Source organism: Stomoxys calcitrans, chromosome 3 (genome assembly GCF_963082655.1).
Source record: "Stomoxys calcitrans chromosome 3, idStoCalc2.1, whole genome shotgun sequence".
Classification (NCBI taxonomy): domain Eukaryota; kingdom Metazoa; phylum Arthropoda; class Insecta; order Diptera; family Muscidae; genus Stomoxys; species Stomoxys calcitrans.
In genome coordinates, this window is record NC_081554.1 from 197240049 (window position 1) to 197264443 (window position 24395).

The 24395-nt window shown below is 37.1% G+C and overlaps 1 protein-coding gene across 1 annotated transcript in view; it reads right to left on the minus strand.

Moving 5' to 3' along the window:
- LOC106088390 (mucin-2) overlaps positions 1–1529 on the minus strand; it is a 151203-nt gene extending 149674 nt beyond the window's left edge. Inside the window, exon 1 of the mRNA XM_013253889.2 lies at positions 1305–1529. The gene's annotated coding sequence lies outside the window, so the exon portion shown is untranslated. The remainder of the gene's footprint in view (positions 1–1304) is intronic.
- Between the last annotated feature and the right edge of the window lie 22866 nt (positions 1530–24395).

A 24395-nucleotide genomic window follows, 5' to 3' on the forward strand; every position in this document is an offset into this window, starting at 1 on the left:
GCGAGATCGGTTTATATGGGAGCTATATCAGAATATGGACCGATTCGAACCGTACTTGACACAGTTGTTTGGAGTCATAACACTACACGCAAAATTTCTGTCAAATCGGGCAAAAATTGCGGCTTGTAAGGGCTCAAGAAGTTAAATCGGGAGCTATATCAGGTTATAGACCGATTCGGACTGTACTTGGCACAAATATTGGAAGTCATAATAGAACACAACATGCAAAATTTCAGCCAAATCGGACAAAAACTGCGGCTTCCAGGCGCTCAAGAAATCAAATCGGAAGATCGGTTTGTATGGGAGCTATATCCAAATCTGAACCGATATGGCCCATTTGCAATCCCCAATGACCTACATCAATATTAGGTACCTGTGGAAAATTTAAAGCTGCTAGGCTTACGCGTTCGACCGCTATCGTGATTTCGACAGACGGCAGAAGGATGATCGGACATGGCTATTTCTAATTATAAAATGTGGACTCGGTGATGTACGGTATTATAAAGTCGAATCCGCTTGACTTTTGCCTATCCGTACTGGTTTTTATCTTTTTTTTTCAAATTGACTTTACTTTGAGTCTTTACACAGTTGAGCAATTCGACCCACTGTGCAAACACCACATGCATTTGTATCTGTGGTAACCACATACTGGCGTTGTGTATAGTCCTCAGGTTGTTGCTTGCATAGGAATTTATATGCCCTGCAAAGTTTGTTCTAAACCGACACAAGATCTGTCGCTGTTGCTTCCCTTTCGTTCGCAACAAAAGAAATAGCGTCGAATTCAAGTATGTGAACTTTTTCCCTCTTCTTCCCTACACAACTCGCAACTCGAGATACCCATGCGAAAAAGTATGGAGGGGGCTTAAAACTCCAGTAAAGAGCAATGCAGATTCTTAAAGTTTCTTGAGTAAGGCAAAAGAAAAATAAATTGCAAGCGTCTTCATACACTTCACGCTGCTGTTTGGAGTTATTACAACGATGGTGCAGTACACTTCTGACATACACAAGCATACACGCATGCTTTTTGCGTCAAATATTCAAGCAAAGAACGAACAGACACATGATGGCCGGAAGGACGGACATTAGTTCATTGCACGTTCCAGCACATTTACGAAATGATTTATGCACGTGAAATTTGTCTGTGGCACTTAACGCTCCTCGTTTTGAGCTGGGTTCTTAGAGATATTAATGATTCTGCTCACGCCTAGGGAAACACATATCAATGCTGAGAGCAGCAGGAAAATGTTATGAATTAATTTCTTAAATGTAGAAAAGGCAGAAAATTTACTTGTCCTGAAACTTACCATTGAAAACTCAGTTTATAAAATAGAAGTATCCAAAAATAAACTCCAATTTTCAGCACTTTAAGGTTTTTAGGCACTTTAGTTTTGTTTTCTTTCAATTTTTCCTGTTTTATTGAATGAATTTTAGTTGTACACTGAAAATTAATTTCCTTTCTTTGCTCACTTCTTCTTACTCCGTTATACGATTCGTAGAAGATTTTCGTTATCTCGTTATTTCCTCACTTGTATCAACCGCTTTCTCTATATTAGACGTTGTTAACGCGATCGCATTCGAAAGAGCACTAAACGCATGCGTATGCCTTTTCTAAAAACCAGAAATCACTGCCACACTGCGCTCACTCTCCACAACATAACCCAGCTTACGACCAAACTGGAAAACGAGTTCAAGTTGAAGGTTTTGTTGGCGTGTAAACCAAAATGAGATGGTCATATAGCGGAGAAATGTGGTTGGTGGCAGTCATAGCATTGACTAACAGTACAGCGTCTTACCACAGCGCATAGCCAAGAGTTGATAGGAGCGCCTGGTTGCAATGAGAGCAAGAGAATAATCCAAAGAGAAGAGAAAATAACCAGTTTGTCACAATTTCCAATTAGAAAACAAAACACCAAAGAGAGTTGTAGTTATTCAAAGAGAGTTTTAAGGTTTTAATTTTAAAGAATCTATGAACTGAGCATACACTAGAGGTGGGCACGTGAGTCGTGAGACGTCACGCGTGAATCAAACGTGAGTCACGTGATTCGTGAGTAAGATCCATATCAAGTCACGTGATCTTATTTTTTGTCCATAAGCAGGTTAAGTTCGAAGATGGGCTACATCGGACTATATCTTGATATAGCCCCCATATAGACCGATCCGCCGATTTCGGGACTTAGGCCCATAAAATCTACATTTATTATCCGATTTTGCTGAAATTTGGGACAGTGAGTTGTGTTAGGCCCTTCAACATCACTCTTCAATTTGGCCCAGATCGGTTCAGATGTAGTATAGATGTGATATAGACGGATCCGCCGATTTAGGGTCTTAAGCCCATAAAATCCACATTTATTATCCGATTTTGCTAAAATTTGGGACAGTGAGTTGTGTTAGGCCCTTCAACAACCTTCTTCAATTTGGCCTAGATCGGTCTAGATTTGGATACAGCTGCCATATATACCGATCCGCCAATTCAGGGTCATAGGCCCATTAAAGACACATTTATTATCCGATTTAGCTGAAATTTGGGATAGTAAGTTGTGTTAGACCACTCGACATTTTTCTTTAATTTAGCCCAGATCGGTTCAGATTTGGATATAGCTGCATATAGACCGATCTCTCGATTTAAGGTCTTGGGCCCATAAAAGGCGCATTCATTGTCCGATTTTCAGATTTGGATATAGCTGTAATATAGACCAATCTCTAGATTTAAGGTTTTGGGCCCATAAAAGGCGCATTTATTGTTCGATGTCGCCGAAATTTGCGATGGCCAATGACCTGTCTACACATGCAAAAAAAAAGGTAAAGAGAAAATAAGTGATTATGCAGGGCTGATACATTTTATACATACATTAATATACGTACGATCAAATGCTGCATGATTTGCGACGCTTGGAAAAAAAATTATTCGCTTCATGGAAAAATATGTGGTTAGCCGTGACTCGTAAGTCGTGATTGTCTCGTCAGTAGTGAGTATTTCATGAGCCGTGATTTTCTCGTGCGTCGTGAGTCGTGATTGTCTCGTGAGTAGTGAGTATTTCATGAGCCGTGATTTTCTCGTGCGTCGTGAGTGCCTCGTGAATCGGGAGTATTTCGTGAGTGACCCGTCAGTCGTGCGTGAGTCAACATCAGAAAGTCGTACGTGAGTAACATTTCTTTTCTCGTGAGCGTGCGATAGTGTGAGTGAGAAACACTCACGCGCTCATCTCTAGTACACACGCTACCATGTAAGAGATAACCAATTGTTTAATTTTATGCCGCGTCACAGCGAGAGGAAATAATACAGCGCGCAACCCCAGTGTGCGTGTCATTTTCAATGCGAGATTTACAATTATGCTTGTTCCATTCACTATGTTCAGGTACTGCTTTTGTTTACTTCTTGAGGCACAGCAAGTGCATGAATTAACATAGGAAAAATTAATTAAAATTCCATTGCGGTAGTCGGGGAAATATGAGTGAGAGCATGCGATTCATTTGTAATCACGATGAATATGTTCATACAAAACACATTTCACGAATTTGAAAAGTGCAGACCAGATATTTTGACATCGATTAGAAAACAACCCAAAATTCCCATTGTTTATAAACTGTAATGCCACCAGAAGTGATCGATTCTGTATGATTAACAAGAACCACTTATTGCAGCTAAAATTGGCTTTCTTCAGCATTCTTCTCGGCTTAGAATCATATTGTGGAACAGTTTTCTTTATTTTATTTTGTTAAACACATCATTAGCAGTTAAATATGAGCTATAAGGAAATTAGTGTTTTACTTTTTAGAGAAGAAAGCCGGAGTTCGTCAGCCTATTTATGAAATGTGTATTTAGAAAAGTCTACTCAAAGTCTACTAAGTGATTAGCGAAAGATAATTTTTTGTTCTTGCTAAAAGTGTTTAAAAAATTATGAAAAATTGATTGATAATGAGGTTAAAGTCTAGATTAAATGGTCTTTTCTGATTCTGGTCTGGTTCAGGTCTGTTGTACGCAGATTTTCAATAGTTTTTCTTAAAAATTCTTTCTTTTCTTTCCGAAAAATTTCTTGCAAGTATTGGAATGTAAATAATTTCGATTTGAATATGTTTGTATTTTGGAGGGCAAACATCTGTCATTATAATTCAGTGATCGACAAAAGCCAGAGTTTAAACAAACATTTCTTTCAAACGCCATAATAGAATTGAATTTCAGTCAAATCTTATAACAATTGTTCCCTCCATATGGAAGCTACATAAAATTATGGACTGATTTGGATCGTAACTTGCATGGATTTTAGAAATCGTTAGAAAAACCTATGTGCATAATGTCCGCCAAATGCGCCAGCCACATTGGATAACAATCGGACAAAAGTTGCGGCTTTCCTGGGCTCAAGAAGTCAAATCGGGAGATCGGTTTATATGGGACCTATATCAGATTATAAACCGATTTGGACCTTACTCGAAACAGTTGTTGGAAGTTGTAACAGAGCACGGCATGCAAAATTTCAGGCAAATCGAACAACAATTCCGGCTCGAAAGGGCTCAGGAAGTTAAATTGGGAGATCGGTTTATAAGGGTGCTATATCAGGTTACAGACCGATTTGAATCATACCTAGCACAATTGTTGGAAATCATTAGAAAACACTGCGTGGAAAATTTCAGCCAAATCGGACGAAAATTTTAGCTTCCAGGTGCCTAAGAAGTCAAATCTGGAGATCGATTTACACGGAAGCTATATCCGGTTATAAACCGATTTAGACTATACATGGCACAGTTGTTGGAAGTCATAACAGAACACAACATGCAAAACTTCAGCCAAATCGGACATAAATTGGGGCTTTCAGGGGCTCAAGATGTCAAATCGGGAGATCGGTTTATATGGGAGCTATATCCAAAACTGAACCTATATGGCCCATTTGCAATCCGCAATGACCTACATCGATTTGAAATATCTGTGCATTTCTTTAACTCAACAATGTTTGGAGATGAAGTTACGTCTCATATAAGTTACCCTTATGTGTTTGCGGCCCCCTTTTGACATGGTCCAAATTTGAAAATAATTTATTTTCGTATTTAACTCTCAAACACCTTTCAATAGAATCCCATACTGTCACATTTGGTACACATGTCAATTTGGGGCATAATTTTAGGTCCCCGCGAATTTACCCAAATTTTTAAATAAATTTTTTATAATACCCATATTTAATGTTTTATACCAATTTTGTGTTTTTTGGTTACGATAAGTGGACATTCAAAATTTGGCTTAAATCGATGCACCCATCTCCGAGATCAGACGTTTGTCTGAAAATTGTGGTTAGGGGGAGGGTACACCCCCTCGCGGATATCACAAAACAAAGTACCATATTTTCACCGAGGAGCTAAACTCAACCATCTGTGAAAGTTTCATGAAAATCGGTTCAGCCGTTTTTGAGTTACTGTTTTAGGCCTACCGACATCCGATCCAAATATGGTTCAGATCGGATTATATTTAGATATAGGTGCGATATGGACCGATCTGCCGATTTAAGGCCTGAAGCCCATAAAAGCTGCCTTTATTAACCGATTTAACTGAAATTTTAAACAGTTAGTTGTTTTAAGTCTCACGACATCTGACCCAAATATGGTTCAGAACGGACCATATGCCATATGGACCGGTCTGTTGGAGATGAAATTAGAAGCAGTGAGTTGTTTTAAGCCTCCCGACATCCGACTAAAATATGGTCCAGATTGGACAATATTTAGATATAACTGCCGTATAGACCGATCTACCAATTAATGGTCTTAAGCCCATAAAAAGATGCATTTATTACCCGATTTCGCTGGAATTTGTGACTTGTATTAAGCCTCCCCTCATACTACCAGCATACTGTTCAGATCAAACTTTATGTAGATATAGCTGCCATTAAAATTCAGGGAATTAATCCCAATCGGATTTGTTGCCCGATTTCGCCGAAACAGAAACTTGTAAAGGAGTTCTCGAGCCTTGAATCAAATATGATCCTGACCAGCCCCCAATTACATATTACTAGGGATATGGTAGTGAATTGGAGTTGATTTATATGTAGTTTCACAGTGTCACACAATTGGTGAAATAATGGACGACTTGCAGGATGATTTTGGTAAGCATAATATCTCCCGAAATGGCACTGTGAGTTGGCCGCCAAGATCAAGTGATTTGACGGCTCTTGATTTTTGCTTGTGGGACTTTGCGATGTTGCTGATCTATGTGGACAAGTCAGACACATTTGCAGTCTTAAAGTATAACTTAACACGCCTTATTAGTAGAGTACAGGCCGAACTCTTAAAATTTGGATCTTAAGAATGGACCATTTGAAACGAAGTCGCTGGCAACATTTACATGAAGTTATTTAAAAAAGGAAATGGCAAAAACCTTTTTAAAAAATTTTAATCTAGAACGATTATCTCCAATCAAGGGCTTGAGTAAAGGTGGAAAACTGTCGATAATCGCAAATTCGATATTTCTAATAATAATCGATAGTATCGATAATATCATTAATTTTCCATCGCCTATATTTTAACTAATAAAAGCGGGCAGGCCGAATCTTATATACCCTGTACCAAGGATTGCATTTGTCGAGTTCTTTTCCCGGTATCTCTTTATAGACGAACAAAGGATAAGAGAAAGGAATTGCTATGCTATTGGAGCTATATCAAGTTATGGTCCGATTTAGACCATAATTGAATTGAACGTTGGACACCATAGTGGAAGTCATTGTGTAAAATTTCAGCAAATTCAAATAAGAATTGGGCCCTCTAGGGTCTCAGGAAATAAAATAGGAAAATCGGTTTATATGGTAGCTGTATCAGGCTATAGACCGGTTCAGACCATATTTGACACGCATGTTGAAGATCGTGGGAGAAGCCGTTATACAAAATCTCAGCCGAATCGGATAATAATTACGCCCTCTAGGGACTCAAGAAGTCAAGATTCAAAATCGGTTTATATGGAAGATATATCGGGTTATGGATACATTTGAACCAATTCTGGCACAGTTATTAGAAGTCTTAACAAACAACGTCGGGCGAAATTTCAGCCAGATCGTATAATAATTTCTCCCTCTAGAGACTCAAGAAGTCAAAATTCAAGATCAGTTTATATGGCGGCTATATCAGGTTATGGACCGCTTTGAACCATATTTGGCACAGTAGTTGGAAGTCATAATAAAATACGTCATGCAAAATTTCATCCAAATGGGATTGCGCCCTCTAGTGGCTCAATAAGCCAAGATTCAAGATCGGTTTATATATACAATCCCAACCGACCTACACTAATAAAAAGTATTTGTGCAAAATTTCAAGCGGCTAGCTTTACTCCTTCGAAAGTTAGCTTGCTTTCGACATACAGACGGACGGACGGACATGGCTAGATCGACTTAAAATGCCATGACGATCAAGAATATAAATACTTTATGGGGTCTGAGATGAATATTTCGAGGTGTTACAAACAGAATGACGAAATTAGCATACTCCCATCCTATGGTGGAGGGTATAAAAATCAGGAGATCGGTCTATATAGAAGCTATATCAATCAAACCGAATAAAGAGGCATTTCATAAAGTCAGTCGGAAGTTATGAGAGATTTCATTGTACAAATTTTTAGCTCAAGCGGATGAAAATAGCGCCCTCTATAGGCAATGTATTTTATAGGATACATTGGAAATTCTTAATAACCTGATGAACCTGATGTTAGATACTATAAGGAAATAGACATTATATATGTATACGGCTTTAATGAGATACAAATGCATCAAGACTATACCAACATTTAATCTATGTATGTATCATTCATCATAGATTAAAATGACACCACTGACACAATAAAAAATAACCTGAAAAAGAAAAGACACACAATATAGTGTTCCTAATTTATTTCTTTTTATTCATTTTTTATTCATTCTATTCTTTTATTACGCTACAGTGATGTAACACATGTTAGCTTTGATTTGATATTTAAAAAAAAAATGGATTTCTAGATCGTCATTATTTCATCGAGAAGAATAACATCAGTAGATAGATTTGCACATGCGTAGCATTGACGTTAACGTTTCTTTTTTTAACATAGAAAAAAAACATTAAAAAGTAATTTAAAATAAATTATAAGAATCGAATACAAATAAATGTATGAAAGAGATGGTAGCACCAGAAAGCATGACCAAATCATGAAATCTCAACAAAGCATAAACTACTATAATGCAATATCAGTGATGTCAACACTTAAAAAAAAGAAAAAGTCAAAATGCGGTAAGTTTGACAAAGCCTTACCAGCGGGGATTCTGTTTATAACTTGTTCCAAATAAATCAGATGAAATATTGAAAAAAATCAAACAATAAATGAATGCCACATTCGGAATCTTTTATTCTCATGGACAGATTATAAAAGCGTGAAAAATTAATCCGAAACGTGGCACCAAATACCTTTCATTATAATTCTACAAATTCTCCAAAAATTCCAAGCTGCTTGCAACAGCTTTTCTCAAATCATTCCCTGTATATTTAAAGTTATCTAGCTTTCAGAAACAGAAAAACCCATTGACTTGGCAACACTAACATTCAATTCAGGTACCAACTATTTTATCGCATTGTATTTTGCACGTACTAACAATTTATAGGTGATTTAATTTTTCAAAAGTTCAATGAACATTTTCACACACAATACGAGAACCTCATGGAATTCATACAAAAGAAGAAAGAAACGCCATAAACAAACATTATTATATAATTTCATTTAGAGCGTATACTACCAACGAACGTGTAAGTCAGTTGCTTATTGTTCTCGTTTTTTTTTATTTTTTGTTTATTTGAGCTCCATCTTTTGCCTTCTGTTGAAGGAATATGTGGTGTTCTTCACATCTTTCTGCCACTCTTTGAGGTGTAACATCACACAAACTCACACACACACTCACATGCTTTTGGAGGGATTTTGGAAACCTATTGACTTCATTGTTTATGCTGACATATTTCTATGAAAAGTCTTCGAACAATAAAGATACCAACGACAGAGTGGTAGTATCTATGAATACGAATATGAACGTTAGAATAGTAGAAGAATACGAATAAGAATATGTTACCGTCGATTTGATGTGTATGACAACTACATCTAAACTTGCACATACATATACAGTTAACTAACATAAGAACGCCAAGTCATTATGTAGTGTTTCAAGTTGAAAGGCCTACGGAAATTGGGCCTGATGGCAGTATTTCAGATCCAAATAATTATTAGAGATGTATATGCCTGAAAGGAAAGGATGAGTTTGACACAGTATGCTATCACAAATTGGGAAATACCTTCCTTTAGTTCCATATGAGGATTCTCACTACCAAACAGTCTGCTGTGTTGCAAATTCCACATCAGAAAAAAAGATTTTCAGCGATGGTTATCCGCTCCTAATGATGGACGTTGGGACTCGGCTATAAAAAGAAGGACCCCTATCATTAAGCTTAAACATTAATCGGACTGCATTCATTGATATGAAGGAAGTTTGACCCTATTCCTTTCCAACCATCCAGATCACTTAAAAAAGCCCCACAACTTGCGAATATTCGCATCCGGCAAACCAGACAATTTCTCAAAGAAATGAGAACGTAAAGATGAACTCCTTCTGACTGCCAATACGGGACACACACTCTGTAAACCTTCTATAGTCTCCTTCTTCTTGACGTCCTCATAGCTTTTGCAAAAGTCTTTACTTCACTGAAAAAAAAGTTGTCCCAAAACTTAAAAAAAAACCAATAAGGAAAGGCAAAAGTCGGGCGGGGGGACTATATAGCAGCAAACAAATGCACAAACTTATAATACCCTGTATCACAGTGATGGTGTAGGGTGTAAATAAGCTGTCATTAAATTTATTTACTAATGGACATGTCCATCCGTTTCAAATTTTGATCGCTGATTGATACTCATTTTACAATACTTCAAAGATGACTGTCCAATTATTATTATACCCACCACCGAAGGATGGGGGTATATTCATTTTGTCATTCCGTTTGCAACACATCGAAATATCCATTTCCGACCCTATAAAGTATATATATTCTTGATCAGCCTAAAAATCTAAGACGATCTAGCCATGTCCGTCCGTCTGTCCGTCTGTCTGTTGAAATCACCCTACAGTCTTTAAAAATAGAGATATTGAGCTGAAATTTTGCACAGATTCTTTTTTTGTCCATAAGCAGGTTAAGTTCGAAAATGGGCTATATCGGACTATATCTTGATATAGCCCCCATATAGACCGATCCGCCGATTTAGGGTCTTAGGCCCATAAAAGCCACATTTATTATCCGATTTTGTTGAAATTTGGGACAGTGAGTTGTGTTAGGCCCTTCGACATCCTTTGTCAATTTGGCTCAGATCGGTCCAGATTTGGATATAGCTGCCATATAGACCGATCCTCCGATTTAGGGTCTAAGGCCCATTAAACCCACATTTATGGTCCGATTTCGCTGAAATTTGGGACAGTGAGTTGTCTTAGGCCCTTCGACATTTTTCTTTAATTTGGTCCAGATCGGTTCAGATTTGGATATAGCTGCCATATAGACCGATCCTCCGGTTTAGGGTCTTAGGCCCACAAAAGCCACATTTATTATCCGATTTTGATTAAATTCGGGGCAGTGAATTGTGTAACGCCCATCGACATCCTTCGTTAATTTGGCTCAGATCGGTCCAGATTTGGATATAGCTGCCATATAGATCGATCCTCCGATTTATGGTGTAAGGCCCATAATAGCCCCATTCATTATCCGATTTTGCTGAAACTTGGGACAGTGAGATGTGTTAGGCCCTTTGACATATTTCTTCAATTTGGTCCAGATCGGTTCAAATTTGGATATAGCTGCCATATAGACCGATTTCTTGATTTATGGTTTTGGGCCCATAAAATGCTCATTTATTGTCCGATGTCCCCGAAATTTGGAACAGTGAGTTAAGTCAAGCCCCTTGACATACTTCTGCAATATCGCACAGATCGGTCCTGATTTGGATATAGCTGCCATATAGACCGATATCTAGGTTTTAGGTTTTGGGGCCATAAAAGACGCATTTATTGTCCGATGTCGCTGAAATTTGAGACAGTGAGTTTGGTTAGGCTCTTCGACGTCGTTCTTCAATTTTGCCCAGATCGGTCCAGATTTGAATATAGCTGCCATATAGACCGATCTCTGGATTTAAGGTTTAGGGCCCATAAAAGAGGCATTTATTGTCCGATTTCGCCGAAATTTGGGACAGTGCTTAGTGTTAGGCTCTTCGACATGTTTATGCAACTTGGCTCAAATCGGTCCAGATTTGAATATAGCTGCCATGTAGACCGATATCTCGATTTAAAGTCTTGGCCCCATAAAAGGCGCTTTTATAATCCGATTTCACTGAAATTTGACACAGTGACTTATGTTCGGCTTTTCGACATCCGTGTCCTATATAGTTCAGATCGGTATGAGGTATATGAGTATATGGTATGAAATTTTCACCGAATTTTGATGAAAGGTAGTTTACATATATACCCGAGGTGGTGGGTATCCAAAGTTCGGCCCGGCCGAACTTAACGACTTTTTACTTGTTTTTAGAAAAATTCTTTTAGGACCCACCACCATAGGATGGGGGTATACTACCACCATAAGATGGGGGTATACCACCATAGGATGGGGGTATACCACCATGGATTTTTACCAGAATCCATGGTGTTGGGTGCCCAAATGTCGACCCGGCCGAACTTTTACGCTTTTACATGTTTTAACTTAGCATCTTAACCTAAAACAAGTAAAAATGCATTAAATTCGACCGTGCCGAACTTTGGATACCCACCACCATGGATAAAACAACCATCCTCTTTATAACAACTCACCTAACATATCCATAGTAATATGCAAATGGGAGCTGGTCTGGATCGTATTTGATTCAGGTCGCGAGAACTCTTATACAAGTCATAGTTTCAGCGAAATCGGTCAACAAATCCGTTTAATAGGGGATTAAGACCCTAAATTGCAACATCGGTTATATCTAAATATAAGACAAGTCACTGTGTCTAATTCCGGCGAAATCGGATTACAAATGCAGCTTTTATGGGCTTAAGACCCTTAATCGGCAGATCGGTCTATATGGCAGCAATATCTGAACAAAGACCGATCTGAATCATATTTGAGTCGGATATCGGCAGGCATTCATCAACTCTCTATTTCACATTTCAGTGCAATCAGAAAATAATTGAGGCTTTTATGTGCTTAAGACCCTCAATCTGTACATCGCTCTACATCTAAATATTGTCCGATCTGGACCATGTATAGATGTGATGACGGAAGGCTTTAAACAAATCACTTTTTCAAGTACAACTTCCAGTTTCAAATGTTAGCGAAATCAGGAGAAAAGTGTGGCTTTTACCATGAATCGTCTTACAAACGAACAACGTTTGCAAACTATTTAATTTTACTATTAAAATTTCGATTTCGGAGTGAAGATCAACGACCTACACTAATAGGAAGTATTTAGGCAAAATTTCAAGCGGTATGACGAAATAGGTATACCCCCATCCTATGGTGGAGGGCATAAAAAGAACGAAGATGGGGTCATATGAACTTGTATGCTAAGTGGCTTACAGGCGAAACCATTTTTATATGTCTCAGCTTAGAAAAAGGCATTTCAGGCCCTTTATTCTCCGATTCCAACCTTTTGATTATTTCCTTCTGATTGTTTGCATGTAAGCGAAGAATTATTGCCAGGGCAAATAGAAAATGCTACACTCTGACACTTGCTCTTCTACTCAGATACCACTCCAAACGCTGTAGATGCTGTTGAACTGCTGCAAGAACTGCACTAAAAAGTAGCATCGACAAAACACTCCAACAACCTTGTGATAAGCCAAAGCTTCTATGATGTGTTACACGTACCAAACTGAAAATATTCAAACATTTTCCTTAACGAGCCAGAGCCAAAAACAAAATTTATGAAAATTCTGTGTGTATGAGAAAAAAAGGTACAGCGGCAGGCCAAAGTAAATATGGCATAACAACATCACCAACAATACCATCAAACACTGCCGGCAACAGTATTCAACGATAAACGAAATAACGAGGCGAACATGTTTGCTGCATGGAATGTTTGATGGGCGTTAGGGTTGCCAATTGAAAGTTACAAAGTAGCATGTGTACACCGGAAAAAAAGTTGGTTAAAAAATTTAAGATTTTTCCTTATTTGGATTTTAGCACTGAAAACCATCAAAACAATCAAAACTTTTAAATAAAGATGCTATTTTTAAATTTAATTTCCTATTTGCTAACGGACATGACCTTCCGTTTCAAATGTTGACCGCTGATTAATTTTTATCTTACTTTATAGGTGACTGTCCAATAATTATTTTTTGAAGAATTATTTTCTTAAACTTAGGTTCTTAACCTTTAAAAAACATATAAAGACGCTCTTATTTGTAAGGCTACTTTGCTTCTTTAACTACGATTCACTGGACAATTTCCTAACTCTCAACGATATTTTGACATTCATGTTAGATATTTGGATTTATTAACAACCTACCATTTAAAATAAAAAATCCTTAATATAAAGGAATATATATTTTCACCAAAGAGAATGTTTCATTAAAAAATTGGAAATGTTATCATTTTTAAATTAAGTGTGCTAATCTTTGTCTCGAATTATTAAAATTAGAACAAAAAACCAATAACACCATGAAAAACTTATTCTAGAAAAACAATATGTGATATCTACAACATCTTACCAGTATGTCGATTAAACGATGCCCGTCCTTCCTTCTGTCGATAATATGCTAACTTTCGAACAAGAAACTACCCACCAATATATTCTTTAAAGGTACCAATTACACCACAATTGGTAAATTTTCTCCCACATGTCGTTATTTTGTCAAGACTGGGAAAATATTTGCCAAATTGCTTTATTTTATCAGCCATTGTTTGCTGTAGGCGAAGATAAGTTATTTCGTACCATTTTGTACTTTTTGGTACAAAAAATTTACGAATTTTGAATGGATCATTTAGTCACCAATTATGTATTTCCCACATGTACCTACATGCCAAATTTAAGACCTCTAATTACATTTATAAAGAAAGTACCAAGTAGTACTAATTTTGGTACCAAAATGAACGTATAGTCACACATCATATATATCCTAGTTGTACCTGCATGCCAAATATCTGACCTCTAGATCCATCTATAAAGAATGTACCAAAAAGTATCAACATGTACGAATTGTAAAGAGATCATAGTCACCCATCATAGTTTTCCTAGTTTTACTTGCATGCCACTTTTCAGACCTCTACCTCCATCTGTAAAGAAAGTACAAAATGGTACCAATTTCGGTACCAAAATGTACGAATTTGGAATAGATCATTTAGTCAAAATTCATATATTCTCTAGTTATACCCACATGCCAAATTTCAGACCTTTAGTTCCATCTTTAACGAAAGGACCAAATGGTACCAATTGTGATACTAAACGTACCTTTTCTCCTGTTACCAGTAGTATTTTTTTTTTCTTTTTCCCCTCATTCTTTTCAACCAAATGTGTTCATTTCAAAATTCTTTCTCTATCCATCCGCGCTGTACAAAGTTCACCCATTTCGTACTTTTTTGGTACTTTTTAGTACCTAAATGTAAAAATTTCCAAAAACTCCTATAGTCACCCAATTAAGGCTGCCATAGTGTACGTAAGTTTCGAAATTCAGAGCTCTTGTCCAATTTACAAAGAAGGTACCAAATCGTACCAAAGGCGGAACTAAACGTACTATTTCTCCCACTTCCGCTACGATTTTTCAAAATTTGTTTCACCAAAGCTTGTTTTTTCGAGACGCTCTTTCATTTAAGCCCAAGAACATAATTCTAGCCCTATCCGTTCTCGCTAGGCTAATATCTACCATTTCGTACTTTTTGGTACTTTTTAGTACCTAAACGTACGAATATCACCAAATCCAGCCTTATCCCGTGCCTATGACACAAGACTAAAATTTAATGATTCTAGCTTTATCCGTCCGTCAATCAGTCAGTCAATCAGTAAGTCAGCATTCATTCAGTCACCCAACTCTTTTATAATGATTCTAGCTTTATCCGTCCGTCAGTCAGTCAGTCAATCAGTAAGTCAGCATTCATTCAGTCACCCAACTCTTTTATAATACAGATATCGAATCTTGACTTTTTGAGCCTCTACAGGTTGCAATTGTTATCCGATTGGGCTGAAAATTTGCACCAAGTGTTTTACTTCGACTTCCAACAACTCCGCCGAGTACGGTCTAAATCGATTTATAAACTAATATAGCTCTAATATAAACCAAATTCGGATCTTGACTTCTTAAGCCGATAGAGGGCGCAATTATTATCCGATTTGGCTGAAATTTTGCATGAAGTGTTTTGGTTTGACCGTCAACAACTGTTTCAGTTTCACTTCCAACAACTCCGCCGAGTATGATCCAAATCGGTTCATAACCTGCTTAAGCTCCCATATAAACCAATTCCCGATCTTGATTTTTAAGCCGCTAGAGGGCGTAATTATTATCCGATTTGGTTGAAATTTTTCATGAAGTTTTTTGGTTTGACCGTCAACAACTGTGTCAAGTATGGTTCAAATCGGTTCATAACCTGATATAACTCCTACATAAACCGGAGCCGCTAGAGGTCGTAATTATTATTCGATTTGGCCGAAATTGTGAATGATATGTTTTGATTTGACCATCAACAACTGCGTCAAGTATAGCTTAAACCGGTGCATAACCTGACATAGCTCCCATATAATACACATCATTAATTCGTGGGCCTCTAGAGGGCGTAATTATAATCCGAATTGGCTAAAATTTTGCATCAAATGTTTTGGTTTGACCGTCAATAACTATGTCAGGTATGCCTCAAATCGGTTCACAACCTGATATAGCTCCTATATAAACCGATTTCGGATCTTGTCTTCTTGAGCCGCTAGAGGGCGTAATTATCATCCGATTTGGCTGAAATTTCACATGAAATGTTTTGGTTTGACTATCAACAACTGTGTCAGGTATGCCTCAAATCGGTTCATAACCTCATATATAAACCGATCACGAATCTTGACTTCTTGAGCCGCTGGAGAGTGAAATTATATAAATTTTGCATGAATCGATCCATAACCTCATATAGCTCCGAGGTTAACACATCTCCCAATTTTATTTCTTGAGCCACTATAGGGCGCAATTCTTATCTGATTTGACTGACATTTTGCACAATGAATTTCAGTTTGGTCTTCGACAGCCAATATCTGAATTAGCATAGCAATTATTATCCATTATCCTTTGTTTGTCTATAAATAGATATCGGCCAAAAAACTTGACAAGTGCGATCCACGATGGAGGTTATATAAGATTCTGCCAGGCCAAGCACTCTTTTACTTGTTTTACTTTAGTTTACAACATAATATTATACCCTGGCAACTCTGTTTGTTCTTAAACTCCAACCCCAAATACTAGAACAACAGCAATCGAAGAGCATGCGGGATGTTGCCATGTACGAGAGATAAAACGTCATAAGTAAATTGAATTCAATATGTCTCTCTCCTCACAGTGTGCAAGTGTCTCTGTCAAGAATGGCTTGAAAAAAAAACACAGTAACAATGTGTTGTTATAAAAATGAAATATATAAATGCTATAAAAAGGATGTTCAGAAATACAATTGAAATGAATACACAGAGCACATGGACAGGCAGACAGGTTGTCGCCGGATATGAGAACAGGATATGTAAGTACCTCACGCCACAATACAGGTAAAGCAGATGAACAAAATTTCAATTTTTTTTTCTTTAATAGTAACCGTAGGAAACATTTTTTAAAATTACATTTTCTTTGGAATTTACTACGCAAACAGTAGATGATATAGACATAGGCTGACATATGGCAAATGCATGACAAAAAAATTCCGAAAATAGAACAACTAAAATGTTAAAACACGTGTATATGAAAAAATTTATTGTAAAATAGATTATTTTTATACACTCCACCATAGGATAGGGGGGTATACTAATTTCGTCATTATGTTTGTAACTCCTCGAAATATTCGTCTAAGACCCCATAATGTATATATATAAGTCGATCTAGCCATGTCCGTCCGTCTGTCCGTCCATCCGTCTGTCCGTCCGTCTGTCTGTCGAAAGCACGCTTACTTTCGAAGGAGTAAAGCTAGCCGCTTGAAATTTTGCACAAAGACTTCTTATTAGTGTAGGTCGGTTAGGTTTGTAAATGGGCTATATCGGTCCATGTTATGAGAAAGCTGCCATATAAACCGATCTTGAGTCTTGACTTCTTGAGCCTTTAGAGGGCGCAATTCTTATCCGATTGGAATGAATTTTTGCACGACGTGTTTTCCTATAACGTCCAACAACTGCGTCAAGTATGGCCCTAATCGGTAAATAACCTGATATAGTTGCCATATAAACCGATTTTGGGTCTTGACTTCTTGAGCCTCTAGAGGGCGCAATTCTTATCCGTTTTGAAATTTGAAATTTTACACGAAGTATTTTGTTATGATATCTAATAACTTTGATAAGTTTGGTTCAAATCGGTTCATAATCTGATATAGCTGCCATATAAACCGATCTTGGGTCTTGACTTCTTGAGACTCCAGAGGGTGTAATAAGAGTTTATCCGATTTGAATGAAATTTTACACGACGTGTTTCGCTATGACTTCCAATAACTGTGCTAAGTATGGTTCAAATCGGTCCACACCCTGATATAGCTGTCATATAAACCGATCTGGGGACTTGACTTCTTGAGCTTCTAGAGGGCGCAATTTCTATCCAATATGGCTGAAATTTTGCGTGACGTATTTTATTATGACTTTCAACAACTGTACTAAATGAGATTCAAATCGGTTGATAACCTGATATGGCTGCCATATAAACCTATCTGGGATCTTGAGTTCTTGAGCCTCTAGAGGTCGCAATTATTATCCGATTAGCCTGTAATTTTGTACGACGGATCCTCTCATGACGTGTTTACGTGTTTATTATGGTCTGAATCGGTCTACAGTCTGATACAGCTCCCATATAAATCGATCTCTCTATTTTACTTCATGAGCCCCCAAAGGGCGCAATACTTATTCGAATTGGCTGACATTTTACACAGGTCTCCAACATATAATAAAATTGTGGTCTGAATCGGACCATATCTTGATATCGCTCTAATAGCAGAGCAAAGATGCCGGGAAAAGAACTCGACAAATGCGACCCATGGTGGAGGGTAAGTAAGATTCGATACGGCCGAACTTAGCACGCTTTTACTTGTTTTCGTTTATTCGTTGTTAATGAGATCAACAGGAAAATTCCTAGAAAATTTAATTGAAAATTTTATTTCTGCAATTAATTTTGATGGATTTTGTAAGAAATTTGTTCAAAATTATACAAGTCAAACTAAATTTCTCGAAATTTATTAACTAAGTAGAGTTACAAGAGCAAAGATTGTCGATATTTTTAGAAAATTTCGTAGTATTAATAGACTTTGGCAGAATTTGTAAGGAGAGAAACTTATGGAATTTTATTTTTAGCAAATACTTTTCATAAATCGCAATATATTTTTGTAAATATTGAATTTTGTTACGAAAGTAAAATTGCCTTCGCAAAATTATAAAATTTTATTATTTACTTATTTCCCATATTTAAAATCCCTTTCACTTTCCAACACTGTTCTCCATTGTATTCATGCAACTGCCTAAAAGTATGCTTTGGTTCTTTGAAATTCTAAATTAGCTATGCTAGCTTCACATAAAAGAAATTAATCTGGCGAGTTGATTATAGTATATTTCTACATAAAAAATTCAATACTTTAATCAAATTAATAATAATTAGGGCAAAGCAAACCAAAATATATTGCAGGATATGGACAAACTATATTTCTTACATATGGTCAGGTACATTCTGTCTTTGCTTCACAGTTTTCTATATGTGTAGATGAATACTTAGATTTTCTTGCTAATTTAGCATCATTCTCTATTCCTTTTAATTCAATCAATGCAAAATTCATCTCCTACAAACACATATTATATTTACCCTGAAACATAGAAAAGTAGTTGCTATGAATTCACAATAAATACAAAAATTCTTTTATAAAGTAAAACTAATGAAGCCATAACCATCTTCTGTTTCTGAACATATCTTGATATTGTACTTAATTACATTTGTTATTGATCTGGCCTCAATTCCTTGTTAACATAATACCTTTTCAACCCATTTTTATGTATTTCTATCAGGTATAGATAAATGTTACTTACTATAAAATTGGAACATAAGATATGCACTAATAGATTTCATTTAAAGATGCATGCTATATTCCTACATGCCATATGATATGTCGTACTTTCATAAATTCTGCATTACTTATAACACCAAGGCCCGGATAAAGATTTCCTCTTAATGATGAAGAAATTCGTAGAATAAACAATTTCAATAAAAATTAAATATGAAAATGAATAACCGAAATTTGCGGCTTCATTAAGTCACAAAAAACGGATAAAATCAGATTTCCCAGTATTCTTGATGTAACAGGAAGTGTTTTTAAAGGAAAACCTACCAGAAAGGGATTTAACACCAAATGCTTTCACTTGGACTGGCAAAAAAATCGTTGTTCTGTATCACTTGTGTCAGCAACATATCAACGTCAACGTCATGTGTGTCACACCCAAATTGTAAATACGAAATTCTGGGAAACATTTACGGAAAGCATGTGTAAACACATGAAACGTTGAGAATAAAAGTGTGCTAAGTGGTTAAAACGTTGATATTTTTCATTAGACTTAACCACATTAGAAGCTTCGCTTTACTCTAAAGCCATTTTCTATGACACTATTTTTAGGTGGATTTATGAGAAATTTTATTCTGATATTGTAATGCTTTTAGTTTGTTTTTGCCATTACCATTTAAAATCCTGAATTGTCTGGGGTGTAAATAAAGTTAAGATATTAATAAGATTTTAAAAAACTCAGTATCAAAATGTAATAAACGAAATTTGTATACAGCAAGGCAGTAGTTATTTATTTACACCGAAAAATAAATTTTTGTATGTTTTTGTATGTTTTTCTTTCGAGACGAGCTCAAGGATCGGAGATGCAAATGGGAAAGGAAAACCAAAGATAGCAACACACTATACTATGGGACGCGTTTCGTCTTTGATTAGAAGACTTTTTAACCATATTAAGTGGCCATGCCTTGGTATGTTGTATTTGAATCGTATTCATAGCGAAAACGCATCTATGATACAATTACTACATTAAACACGCTCGACAACCCTGTCTATTAGCTGTAATTTTCCCCAATGCATGTACACTTCTTCCGTACTTCACATGATTTTACATAAATGAATTTTTTACCTTAACAAATGAAATATGGTTTTAATAATGTGATGACTATAATAATGACAATAAATATGTAGACTTTCCTAGAGAGGGAATCTTGAAATGAGGATAGGTTTCTGTGGAATCTAGAAACCAAATCTTGGGAATGCTTAGAATGAGAATGATCTCACCAATTGTGTAAACAATAAGTGTATGCGGACTGAACTGCATCATAGGGGGGTACCTAACCCTCAAAGCTCTATGTGGAAATTTATAGCCAAACCTAAGAAACGGAAAGTGCGCCAGACCTTCCGTCAATGGTGGGACCAGGAGAAATATGACCGGTCTAATCCCAAGGGGACATAACGCCCAATGGCCTTTATGACCTTTTATTGTTTTTTGTTTGAAAACCTCTAGTAATTTTATGAGAATACACAACCAATGATCTACTTAGATCTTCTGTCATCATTATGACATTCTCTAAAGCGGACATAATACCCAAAAAACTTTTTAACGTTATGACCGGTCACCAACAGCTAAGTAAGTGCATCAGACTAAGATAAACAGGAGAGAGAGAGTACAGCTGAAACAGGTAACGCTTAATACAAACAATTAAAGAGGTGTTAAGTTCGGCCAGGCCGAACTTTGGATACACACCACCTCGGGTATATATGTATACCACCTTTTGTCCTAATCCGCTGGAAAATGCATAATTTATGCCCACATAGCATCTTTATAGAAATATGGTCCGACTTGGGCCAAATTCGACACGGATATTGATTGGTCTAATAAGTACAAGTCACATTGTTCAATTTTGTGAAACAAAATATTGGTCTTTTTGGTAGTCATATCCAATACAGACTGATCTGAACCATATGTCGAAAAGCCTTCCACAAATCACTGTCCGAAATTTTGGTAAAATCGTAAAATAAATGCGCCTTTTATAGGGCCAAAACCTTTAATCGAAAGATCGGTCTTTATGGCAGCAATCTCCAAATCTGGACCGATCTGAGCCAAATTGAAGAAGGATATCAAAGGGCCTAGCACAACTTATCGTCCCAAATTTCAGCAAAATCGGATAATAAATGTGGCTTTTATGGCCCTAAGCGCCTAAATCGGCGGATCGGTCTATATGGCAGCTACAGGGTGGCTGATGAAAGCCGCTACCAAAAAAAAATTTAATAACTTTTTTTCTATTTAATAATAATAATTTAATAATTAATTTAATTAATTAATTAATTAATTTAATTAATAATAATTTAATAATTAATTTAATAATTTAATTTAACATGAATAAAAGAAAAATGTATTCCATACACCGAAAAAAAAAATGTAGCAATATTCATCATTGTAGCAATATTCATCAGCCACCCTGTATATCCAAAGCTGGACCAATCTGGGCCAAATTTAAGAAGGATGTCGAAGGCCCTAACACGTCTCACTGTCCAAAATTTCAGCAAAATCGGATTGAATCCAGATTTTATGGGCCTACGACACTAATTCGGCCGTTCAGTCTATATGGGGGCTATATCAAGATATAGTCCGATATAGCCCATTTTCGAACTTAACCTGCTTATGGACAAAAAAAAGAAACTGTGCTAAGCTTTTGCTTAATATCTCTATTTTAAAGACTGTAGCGTGATTTCACCAGGCAGACAGACTGACGGACATAGTTAGATCGTCTTAGATTTTTACACTGATCAAGACTATATATACTTTATAGGGTTGGAAATGGATATTCGATGTGTTGCAAACGGAATGACAAAACGAATATATCCCCATCCTGCGGTGATGGGTATAAAAAAAAAGTAAAAATGTGCTAAGTTCGGACGGGTCGGATCTTATATACCCTCCACCATGGGTAGCAATTGTCAAGTTCCTTGAACTTTTTTTTTTCAAATATATATGAGCTGTATCAAGTTACTGGACCGTATTTTTAATGGCGTACACGTCATAGAAAAATATCACCTCGAAAATTTCAGACAAATTAAATAATAGTTGCGCCCTCCAGAAACTCAGAAACTCAAACTGGCAGATCGGTTTAGCAGCTGTCAGCTAAATCAGGTTGTGAACCGATTTAGATCATACTTGGCACAGTTGTTGAAAGTCATACCAAAACGACATATGCAAAATTTTAGCCAAATTGGATAAGAATTGCGCCCTCAAGAAGCTCAAGAAGTCAGGACCCAAGAACTGTTTATATGGCTGCTATATCAGGTTATGGACTGATTTGGACCATACTTTACGCAGTTGTTGAAAGTCATAACAAAACACCTCAAGAAGTCAACACCCAAGATCGGTTTCTATGGCAGCTACATCAAAACATAAGTCGATTAGGCCCACTTACAATCCCAACCGACCTACACTAATAAGAAGTATTTGTGCAAAGTTTCAAGCGCCTAGCATTTCTCCTTCGATAGACGGACAGATGGACGGACAGATAGACGGACGGACAAACGGACGGACAGACGGAGGAACAAACGGACGGACAAAGTGGAAAAGCTAGTAGAGGCGGCTCCGTAGGGAAACCGCTATTCCAGGCCAAATATCCTCTTGGTCAAACTGGATGTAAAGAACGATTACTGTAGCCTTAGATGATCTGATGTCCTTTGGGTACTCAGGGAGCATTTTAATAAACCATCGGATCTGATGGAAATAATGAGATTTATAAACAGGGATTTCAGATCGGACCGGAGCAAAAGCGGAGCATTGCTGGAGCCGCAGCGGCTCTATTTCTACCGGAACAATAGCAGAATTTTTACATTCAGCAGCGGTTTTCATTCTCAAATCCGCTTCTATGATCTGCTATGTGTTCCCGCTCCGATTCCCTTAATTGCCTTTAAAAAGATAGCTCGAAGGAGACTAGCTAAAATTGACAAAGATTAGCTGATTTGCACCATTTATTTTGACTTCCTTCAACTTTGCCAAGTATAGTCCAAATAGGGTTATAACCTTATATTGCAAATTTTGCCCATGAACATTCCACTAAGGAACAGGGTCAAACTTCTCACATATCAATGAGTGCTGTCCGATTCAAGTTTAAGCTCAATGATATGGAGTCTCCTTTTTATAGCCGAGTCCGAACGGCGAGCCGCAGTGCGACACCTTTTTGGGGAGAAGTTTTACATGGCATAGTACCTCACAAATGTCGCCAGCATTAGGAGGAGAAAACCTGGTCCTGCCAGGATTCGAACCCAGGCGTTCAGCGTTCAGCATAGGCGGACATGCTAACCTCTGCGCTATGGTGGCCTTCTCCCTTATATAGCTTCCATATAAACCGATTTCTGATGTTGACTTCTTGAGCCGATAGAGGGTGCAATTATAATTCCATTTTTCTGAAATTTTGCACGTAGCGTTTTGTTATGACTATGCTTAGTATGTTTTGAATCGGTTCATAATCTGATATAGCAGCCATGTAAACCGTTCATGGGTCTTGACTTCTTGAGCCTTTATAGTGCTCAATTCTCATCCAATGTGGCTGCAATTTTGCGCAAAGTGTTCTTTATGACTTTCAACAACTGTACCAAGTATGGTCTAACTCGGTTCATAACCGATCTGGGATCTTGACTTCTTGAGTCTCTAGAGTGCGCAATTATTATCCAATTTAGTTGAAATTTTGCTTTAAGTGTTTTGTTGCCTTTTCCAACAACTATATCAAGTATGGTCTAAATCGGTTAATCACCTTATATAGCCACTGGATATCATAACTCGGGCAGATTTAAAGTTGTCAACTACAACTTTGTGCTAGTCGATCTTACCAACGTGTGCTTGTGAAAATAGGCTGAACAGTTTAAGTGATATGCGGGAGGACATAGCTACCTTATAGACCGACCTCTTTTCTATCATCAGGAGTCTTAGATTTTGTCAGCAATCCGAATCATATAATAATGACTTGAAAATAGCTCGAATTTCAAGAACCGACATTTTGTAGTGCGCCATCTAGGAATCAGCTCAACACTTCACATTTTGTTGCACAACGCTAGGCGGACAGTAGCGACCCACCAAATACACTCATCAGGCTACGAGTTTTCTACCAACTCAGCTACTTAAGAGTTCAATACTTTACTGCCTTTAAAATAATGTTGACAGCTTTTGTTAAGATCACAACAATGCC